Source organism: Symsagittifera roscoffensis, chromosome 6 (genome assembly GCF_963678635.1).
Source record: "Symsagittifera roscoffensis chromosome 6, txSymRosc1.1, whole genome shotgun sequence".
Taxonomy (NCBI): domain Eukaryota; kingdom Metazoa; phylum Xenacoelomorpha; order Acoela; family Convolutidae; genus Symsagittifera; species Symsagittifera roscoffensis.
Genome location: NC_087067.1, coordinates 35,864,097 through 35,873,846, shown reverse-complemented (window position 1 = coordinate 35,873,846; position 9,750 = coordinate 35,864,097).

The window sequence follows — 9,750 nt, the reverse complement described above, 5'->3', positions numbered from 1 at the left end:
AATGGTCCGATTACCTTATGTTTTTCAGACGTAGATGTTACAGCCCGAAACAGAAAATGCGAATCGATCGTTTTTTGTGTGGTCTTTCTGTTCTTCTCGATGAACCTCAATTGAAGGTTGAAGTATTTTTCATTTGATATTTCAAAAATTTTCCGACATGATTAACAATTTTTGATTAATTCAATCTTTTTCAATTATTCTTTTTTAATTTTGAAACTCACTCGTTCTGACCGACTGTTGTTTTTTCTTCTGTGTGGCCTTTGTTGTACAACGCGGGTATCACAACGAGTGTGCGTGCAGCTGCTAAATTGGAAGTAAAATAATTTCAAACTTCAATATAACATTTTTTTTCTACATCATACACCTCAAAATAGTCGCAGTAGTTTACAGATATTAACTTTGATTTCTAAAATTCTAAAGCTTAGGTTTTGTTATGGTTGAATAATTGCCAACTGCTATCGGGAGTTTCAAAATTTTTCGGATTGTCCCGGGTTCCCCCGTTTTCCTCATTAAAATTGCTAATATTAGATGAACAAGATTGTGGATCTTCTCAGCTTTGTTTCTATCTGCTTGTCAAATAACTTGTCAATTATACAAATCTTTTTTTTTCCACTTGAAAAGTCGTTTGTCTAAGTAACATTATCTTTATTTAAAGATGTCATTTCTCAGACATCATAATTTTTTAAATAAGTTCATGTTTTTATCTTGACTTTAGTTTAGAACATCTTCCGATTCACTGCACTATTCCCCTACTTAAAGGAGGAGTGTTTCCACTCACGACTGAGCTGCCTTATGTTTTATAGCAAGGTTTTTTGTAACTGAAAATATGGCAATCATCATGGGTTAGCACCTTCAGTTACGCTTGATATATCCATATTTACAATTATTACTTTCAAATGACCATCTTGTTGCTCAAAAAATCCTTTGCAGCCTCCAAATTTTTTTATTGTATATTTTTTGGCCTTTTTGTCTCCAAACATGTTTTTGCTTCCACGAGTACCATGAAGTACACTTCTCTGCCTCCCTTGTCTGGATGGCAGAGTAAAGAAATGCGTCGAATTTCCTAGCTACGGTTTCGGCTGGCGTAAGTTCAGTTAACAACAAGATTACTTTTTTACTGTCCATCAGAATGTACTCCTTTTCTACTTCGAGAAGATGTAATTAACTTTTGTAAACATTCAAACATCCCTCTACCTGTCGGAGTTTGTTGTTCAGTTTACCGATCTCATTTGTAGACCTTTTATTTTTTTCCCCAAATTGTACATGCGTTAATCCCATTTTATCAAGGTATTTTTGGCATCTTTATTGTGATCATGAAGATTTTGCAAAACTTCGAAGAAATTTGCTGGCCGACTCACCACGTTTGATGGTTTTAACTGTTCCACTGGAGGCGCAGTGGGCTATCTGGTGTTAAAAAAAACTACCCCTTAGACGTTTGGCCGTACCACAGCTTTAACTTCGACTAAATTGGGCAAAAACACACAAACACCCCGACTACAGGCTCTCGTCGGTTTGCTGGAGTCATAAGGTTTTTTTTATCTCCCTTCTACAGATTACACCGTGTTTTTTTTCTTTCTTTAATGCCCATATTGCACTTAAACGTATCTTAGTTTGAGTCGTCCAAACATTCCAGGCTTACGTGGCTTACCTAATTGTTTTTATTTGCATGTTCCTGATGTCCCGTGTAATTCACCTTTATTTCCCTTACTAAACAGTTTTTTCTTTCATCTGCGCATTTTTTTTGGTATTTCTTCTAAAATGCCTATAATAGTTGTACTACGCCAATGGTCTTAATGGATGGAATAAAGTTTCTTTGCCCTGCCCGTCCTTCATCAAAGCTGGAGAGAAAAACATACGCAAATTCAATCCTTAATTTTTAAATAGAAGATAATTGTTTGCAAAATGATTGCAATTGTTCTAGCTATTCCCCAATACCGGAGCATTTGTGTTTGCATTTCTGCAAATCAACGAAACAAAAATATCAGCTGTATGGTCGAAAATTTAATCTGAATTGACCCAATTGATCATAAGAATATTTTTTGATTTGTTCCAGGAAGACTTCTCTTCCTGTTATTGTTTTCCTGCTATGCTTCATAACTTTTGATAACTTGCTATCTCTCAAATTCGTGAGAAGACCTTTAGCGGCTAAGTTATGCGAGCTAAATCTTTCATAATTTTCGCCGGTTGTTTTAATTCTATTGGGCGTGAGAATCAACTTCAGTGGTTTTGCATATGACATCCAGGATCCATTGCCTAACTCAAAAACTTTAGGATAGATTCCATTGCACAAAGTTAGAGCATAGTTACGAAAGATTACTCTACTGATTGGGTCCAAAAAACTTAAGTGTGACTCATTAATAACACTTGTGACTCCAACTAGTACTTCTTCTGTGCAAAAGAGTACATTTGCGAAGTTGACCTGTATTTTCAGAAAATGATGAATGTACATATCCATTTTTTTGGAAAGAGAACCCGCAGCCCGAGAAAATTCGTGCTTTTATAGAGAATGTAATATGTTTTGAATTGGTAAATGCCACCTGAAGAACGTATCTAGTTCACTTTGTTTTACAACTTAAGCGGTGAATAAATCAGAGTTTGCTGAAAAACTTAACGTGGTTTCATTAGATGTGATGTGAAAAACATCGATCCATGATTCGTTTCCTTTACGAGTAGAATCTGCAATATGGCTGGATTTTTTAACAATTCCACGGAAAAAGACCTCTCTTTAACAGTCTTTTCAATTTGCCCTGAATGCTTAATACTGTGATTAAATGAAAAGAGCAAAGCACGACTTGTGTTTGAAAGTTTTTCTAAGGAAAACACAAGTTTTCTAATTGTTTCATTATCGTGCATCTACATTAACGCGTCATGTTCGGAAAAACTATTCACCAAATTTTTAACTTGTGGCGTTCCTGTTGGGCTCTCAATTTCCCAGACCACTACCAGTTTTCGCAATTCTTACTTTTGCATACAAGTTCTAATAAATGGTTTTTCTTCACCATTGCTTAGAGCTGAGCCCATATTGATTAGTAGGTGAAATCCACTCCACCGGGTATACATGTTTGACACCTCTATTGTTCCCTTTCTCCATAAAAGTTTTTGATAGTTTTTCAAAAAACATATTCAAGGTCTCTGACGCTAAGATACTATCTTCTTTCTCCAGAGGTGAATTATGGCTGCATAGTTCAGGATGTTTTGCCACTGAACCAAAAAAGGCAATTATAACTCAATAAATTTAAAAACTTGACCCAGTAGATCCTCAATTTTATCGACCAATTTCAATAATCTGTGCATTTGTTAAAATTTTTGAGGACAGTTTCCTTTATCAAAAAACAAATTTATTGGCAAAACATGAAAATGTGACTTATTTTCATTTTGGTTTCCGCAAAAAATTCCATACATCATGTGCTTATATACCTAACTAAAAGTTTTCAAAAAAATTGATTCCAAGAAATGATCATGCGGTTTTATTAGATCTTTTATCTTTATTTCTCAATTTAATCTAGTAAGAGTTACGTTGTTTTGGCTGTTCAACAAAAGCTAAAACTTCAATTGAAAGGAAATTGATTGGACTGGATTGAAGTCAAAAGAGATGTGCCGCAAATTTTAGGACTGGTTTTTTGTTTTTCAAACTATATTTAAAGTTATTCGATATCGTATCTGCGCTGAGAGTACTATCGTACAGTTCGCAGACGATTGAATGGTCTATGCGTCAACTATACCTTCAAGTGATGCTCTGAGTCAATTGCAAAGATCCTTACAAGAGCTGACTTCTTTTTTGCTGAAGATCAATAAAATCCGAATCTATCGAAATCGGAGCTTAAAACTTTTTTTAAAAAGTGATAATAGAAATGTGGAACCAGACTATCTTTCTATCAATGATCATTAAGAAGAGAAAAAAAACTAATTGCAAACTTTTAGGCTTGATGCTTGCTTCTAATCTTTCATTTCAAACTAAAATAATAAAAATTTTGCCAAAAAAATGGCTCAAGGATTCAAGACCAAAAATACAGTTGGACAACAACTGCCTAGAGTTTCTTCGGTGGCCTTCTTTTACTGTTGGTTTTATGCCATTCCAGATTTTGCCCAGATTATGCAGCAGTTATTTTGCCATAAATCAATGCGACTTCAAGGATGTCTCTAGTAAAGCAGCTGAGCTGGGCCCTAAAACGCACGTTTTTTGTTTCAAACTGAAATCTTCCGCTGCACTGCGTAAAAACAAATCTTCTATCAGAAATGAAAACAGAATTAAACTAAAATCTGTAAATTATTTATATCAATAAATTACTTATAAGAGAAAAAATTTAAAAATAGGTTGAAGTTACCAAAGTTACAGCATCAAAGTTTGCACCAAAAAAATAATTTTGAATAATCACTGTTCAACTGCTTCTCTATTAAAATCATTTTATCATCATTTTAGCAAAAAGCGACTCATTACCAGTAAAATTGGGAAAAGTTCACAACACCACATCATCAATGAAGAAAAAATTTAAAGAGTTCTGTAATAGAGAAATGCAATCCAATCCAGTTTTTACGCACAAAAAATGAAGTTTAAGTTTTATTGAAAGATTTGTATATATCTCCAGTTTATTTTACCGATGTTTTTAATATTGAATTTTTAAAAGTTTTTATACATTTCTGTTTTATTTGTCTTGTCAAGTCCTAATCTGATGTTTTCATACCAGCAAGAATTTCATCGAATTTTAATTTTTTGTTGATTTCTTTTTTTATATAGTTTTTGAGCACCTTATTTGAAAATTTCAATTAATCTCTATTACACTTTTTTGTATCGATGCTTAAAGCTTAATACAATAAAACTTAAACTACTATTGTCTGTTGTATTCTAAGTTTTTGCACCCCTGAGGCAGTGGATTGCACTCTTCAGAAGTGCAAAGTCAAACTTGCTTTTTACGAAGGCTTATGTGTCGGAGTATGATTCGTTCCACTTTTCGATTAAATTCTTTGCTAGTTTCTGGACGATTTTGTGAGAACCTGATGCTGCTCTTCCAATACACGCAAAAATTAGTGGAACAAAGCTGCTGTGCTACTCATTCAGAATTTTTTGTGGTACTTAAATGTTTTGACAGCTAAGATATTTGTAGGCGTCACATATAGTTTTAGGGCAGGGTTTAGAATGGATAGAAAATTTTTACATCGAAAAAGTTTCGGCTGAATCGGCCTTCCCAGAGTCCTTTTGCCTTGATGTCGAGTCGAGTGTCATCTTAATTAGTATTTGCTTTGTTGTGATAGTTTTCGCCTTCCAACGATTGAATTTTTGGCTCTATCTCATTATAATTGCATACTTCGCCCAGAGTGTCGCAAAGATATCAGCGTTTTTTGAACGTCTTAAGTGAGTGTATCCCTTTTGAGGCAGTATAGAGAGTGAGTCAGTGAAAACGGTTGACCACATTGGCATGTAAGTGGAGTTTTTGGTGGTTCCTGGCCATACCTAAGATGTAAACCAATTTAGAACTCTGATTTGTTGAGCAAAAATTCTTACTTTTTTAAGGGTAGCACGCTTAGCCAGTTCAATGTTCCTTTCTGTGACGCTACCTTCATAATAAATTTTTTCTCTGACGAGCAGTTTTCCACAATTTTAGCCTTTTTTAAGAGTGTGATGTTCTGTCTCTCAGTTTTGATGTTTCTATTTATCGGAATTTGTTCGGTTTTTGCGAGTTCTGAATCACTCTTTTTTATCGGATCAAAAAAGGCTCGTCATAGCGCATAGTTGCAGGAAAATTCCGTGCTATTGAGGAGGTCTTGTTCTCATATTTGTAGTGGTTTTGCAAAAAGGCTGCGAACTTCATCGGTTGAATGGTGTTAAGCTTTAATACTAGGAAGTAGCTGCTGTCGTACGTTTTTCTCAATTTCTTCCACCTTTTTAAATGCTTCCGGGATTTTTTGGGTTATGAAGCAAAATTTATTTTGAACTCCTTTTGTGTAGCAGGAGTATGCATTTTATGGTGATTTTTTAGCTTTTTTGGTAAGCTTTTTAATAGGGTAGTTGTTTTTTAAATTTTTCTTTCCATGTGGTTATCGCATGTTGATGTTGTTCCTTAACCGATCCAAGGACTCTAAAACCATCTACCATTGTAATATTTGCACCATCTACCATTGTAATATTCTCGATGGTTTTCCTTTATCATGAATTGACACTTTGAAGGCTTCACATTGTGCGCACTTTGAAGGATTTTCTGTGCATATCCAGGTTTTCGGGTTTTGCACGGAGACTCTTAAGGTCATTTGAAGCACTTGCGTCATCTGCGAAACCGTTTGTGGTTGACATTTGATTTCTACAGGAAGTCGATCAATGGGATTAACTCTATTCCGTTTATTGCAATTGTGATCGGGTCAACTTGCATTGTGCCTTCGGTAGATATCAAAACCGTGATGTTGATAAAGAAAATTGAGGTTTTTTAAATGAGCTGACCAGCGTGTATTGTAGTACCTGACAAAGGTTTTCTACAATTTTTAGAGCAAATAAAGGCATGTGCTGCGTCAAAATGTAGTTTGGCGCCCGTTTCTGGTTTCTCAAACTCGTTCCTCAAGCTCTGGATAGCATATTCGATTCCACACTTCTGACCTAAACAACAATGGAAAATTTTCCGAGGATTTTTTCACATCTGATTTCATACCTTGGGTGATTGTTTTGCCAATTATTTGTCTCAGAATCTTGCATATACTGATTGGCTTTACCCCTGGATTTTTGTCCAGAGGTATCAGACAAACCAAGTTGTGCGCCGTTTGGTTTTCATGGAGGAGAAATTTACTTGCTTTTTTAGAGGATAGATTTGCAATTGACTTGCAAAGCTCAAGAAATGTCTGATTGAAGTGAGTTAACATCCTTTATTGGCAGATATCTAAACCTGAAAAACCGTCTCTTCCATGCATTTTCGGGCAAGATTTTGAAGTGTCTTGGCGTTTATTTGTTCGAATAAGGAGGGTTGGTACGGCATTCTGTCTTCGTGTACTTCAGTTATATAGTCGGTGTTTGCTGTTTTGGCTTGAGTTGTTTTTCTTCCAGGATACAAAGGACTGTTTTTCCTTCATGGTTTTTGCTTAGGTGAATTAATTCTTTTGTTTTTTGTCAGATTTTTGTCTGAAAGGCAGACAATGGCGGCAGATACTTTGCCTGTACTCATTAAATCATCGAATTGTTTAACTACCTCGTTTACTTCGCACTTCTTCTGTTTTGGATGTCTAATGTTTGCTTAAGTGAAAAGCCCATATGGGGTTCGTTTTTTTTTCTGATTCAGTTTCGGGGAATAGCTGATGTGAGAGAATCATTGCTGCTTTCATTGCGACGTTAGAAATTGTTGTTTCGTCAACTAATGACAACAGCTACAGGTTCTATAATTCTATGAATTGGCAACCGGGTTTGTTCTTGCTTAGAGCTATGAAGCGCGGTTTCCAGTGAACCTCATTTCTTATATGTTGTTTATTTTTGATTTCAAGTCCTTGGTCGATAAATTCCAAAGTTCAGAGGGGACTGTAGTGATTGCTGGGGGCGATGGTTGGATTTTGTAGCGTTGGGCAGTGTGTTTGTTTCAGATGTTGCCAGTGATGTTTTTTCATGAGAAGTGATAGGGCTGTGATTGTTAGACCTTTTTGCAAAGTTCTTGGGTATGCAATGTATGCAGGAGAACTCATCTTAATGAAATTTGCTATGCTGCAGCCCGCTATACAAGACGTGGATGTATGATTTGCAAATGACACACTAATTGTCTCCTTTTTGGAGGTGCAAATATGCAAATATGGCATTGCGTTTGATCAGCTTTAGTTTGACAGCGAGGAGGGTAAATTTACGTTGATTATATATACAAAATAGCTGAGCGGACAGAAAACTGAAAATATTATTAAGATAGAATGAAAAGTGAGTGTCATCTTTACAAAACAATTTAGCACCAAAACTAATGATGAGATAGTGGGAAACGGTTCGGATTCTTGAATGATGAGGGAAATGGTTCGGATTCTTGAAAGATAAAATGTATTTATGACGCAAAACAAAGACTTTTTTAGAGCACCAAAATTTCTATTTACGAAGCCATTATTTGCAGAAAGGATTGTTTTGGGGATAATAAGCATCAATGGGTTAAACTTATGAATTATAAAATCTATTTAAATTCTACAATCATCAGCGAATTCTGAAGCCGTAGGTGAGTTATCATTAAAGCTGGCTACCATAATAAAACAGTTCAGATTCTGCGAGGGGTAGCGCGAGACAGTAGCGGCAAGGTCTGCTAGCTTTGCACCGCTGTACGAGCGGACCGTGGCTCCTAAGTCTTTGGGGCTGCAGTAATTGCTCCTAGATGTTCCTTCTACAGGTTTCCGGCTCCTTTTGGAATGCCGCCTTGGCCTTTAGTTCGGAAAGGAAACAAAAGGGCAAAACCAGAGAAAAATAGGTTGTAAAAAGGATTGTGAAAAAATGTATTTTAAAAAAAAATAATGATAAAAAAGAGTTGGAAGTAATTTTAAGCTGGTTTTTCACAAGTAGAGGTTCCGATGGGAGTGTCCGGGTAGCAGAGGAGCATCGCGACTTGGAAGCTTGTCTCTAGAATCCCGTCCTGGGCCTTCTTCTTGCAAGCGTACCATTATCGTCATATCACAAAAAATTATTTAGTAAAATTATTATTACAACAATTAACTCTCCAAAATAGACATCCAAAACGTAAAGAGTTTCGAAAAATGTAATGTATGCTCGTTTTTGCACATTTGGGCATCATCAGGCTTAAAAGTTTTAAAATTTATACAAGTATCAGCGTTCATAAAAAAGTCATAAGACATTGGCTGCACAGAATAATAAAAATTCAATCTATCAGAAGTTTGCAAACTTGAAGTTCGCGCCAAAGTTATATTGCGCCAAACTTAGTCTCATTATATCATGAGACTAAGTCATGAGACTATCTCTTAATTTTATCTTTTAATTAAATTACTTTTAAATTAGTTTTTTGATTTGTATCACTTTCGAATTTCGAAACATGTCATTTTTTTTATTTCGAAATTTATTTGGTCGTAAATTAGCCCCAAATTTGTTTTTGGAACGATAAATTAAGGGTCAGTTCCCTGCTTCTGAAAACATCACGCATGTTTATCTCGGTGCCAGTTTCCAGATGTGAAGTACTTCTACTGCCAGTAGCTTGACGTTGGTGTTAGCTTTGTTTATAATCTCCGTTGACATTCCCGCGCTCGTGCCCTCATTTTCACACTGCCTTAGATGTTGTCCTTTGGGTGAGTACTCTTTTCGTTGTTCGCCAATTCTAGTGGTTAGATGTCGAACCATTTGGCCCACATAGGTGGAGGTACATCAACTCTATGAAAATTTGTAAACTTGTTTTCATTTCACGCGAAAAAAGAAGACTTTAAGGATGGTAGGCAGGTTTTCAGCTTTCTATTGTTGAAAACAATTGGTGCCTTGATTATGCTCCGCAACTTAGTATTGCAAATATCAGACTTACAAAACCTCGTTACTGCACCACCATCATGGGTGATGTGCCTGTATATCAATACTCCTTTGATATAGGTCCTCACCAGTACCCTTGTTGGCTTTTCCTTTGTGAATCTGTCAAGGGTCCTGGGAACAATTTTATCAAATCAAGGTTGCGGGTTGTCCACCCATTGTTTTCTTTTTGTCTTCATGGCCTCATCAAATTTTTTCCAAGTTCAAGTGCTTCTAATAATTCGATGAACTGCTGTTTCTATAATGTTCTTCTTATAATTGCAGCTCCTAAAATTGAAAATTGTCCTTATATC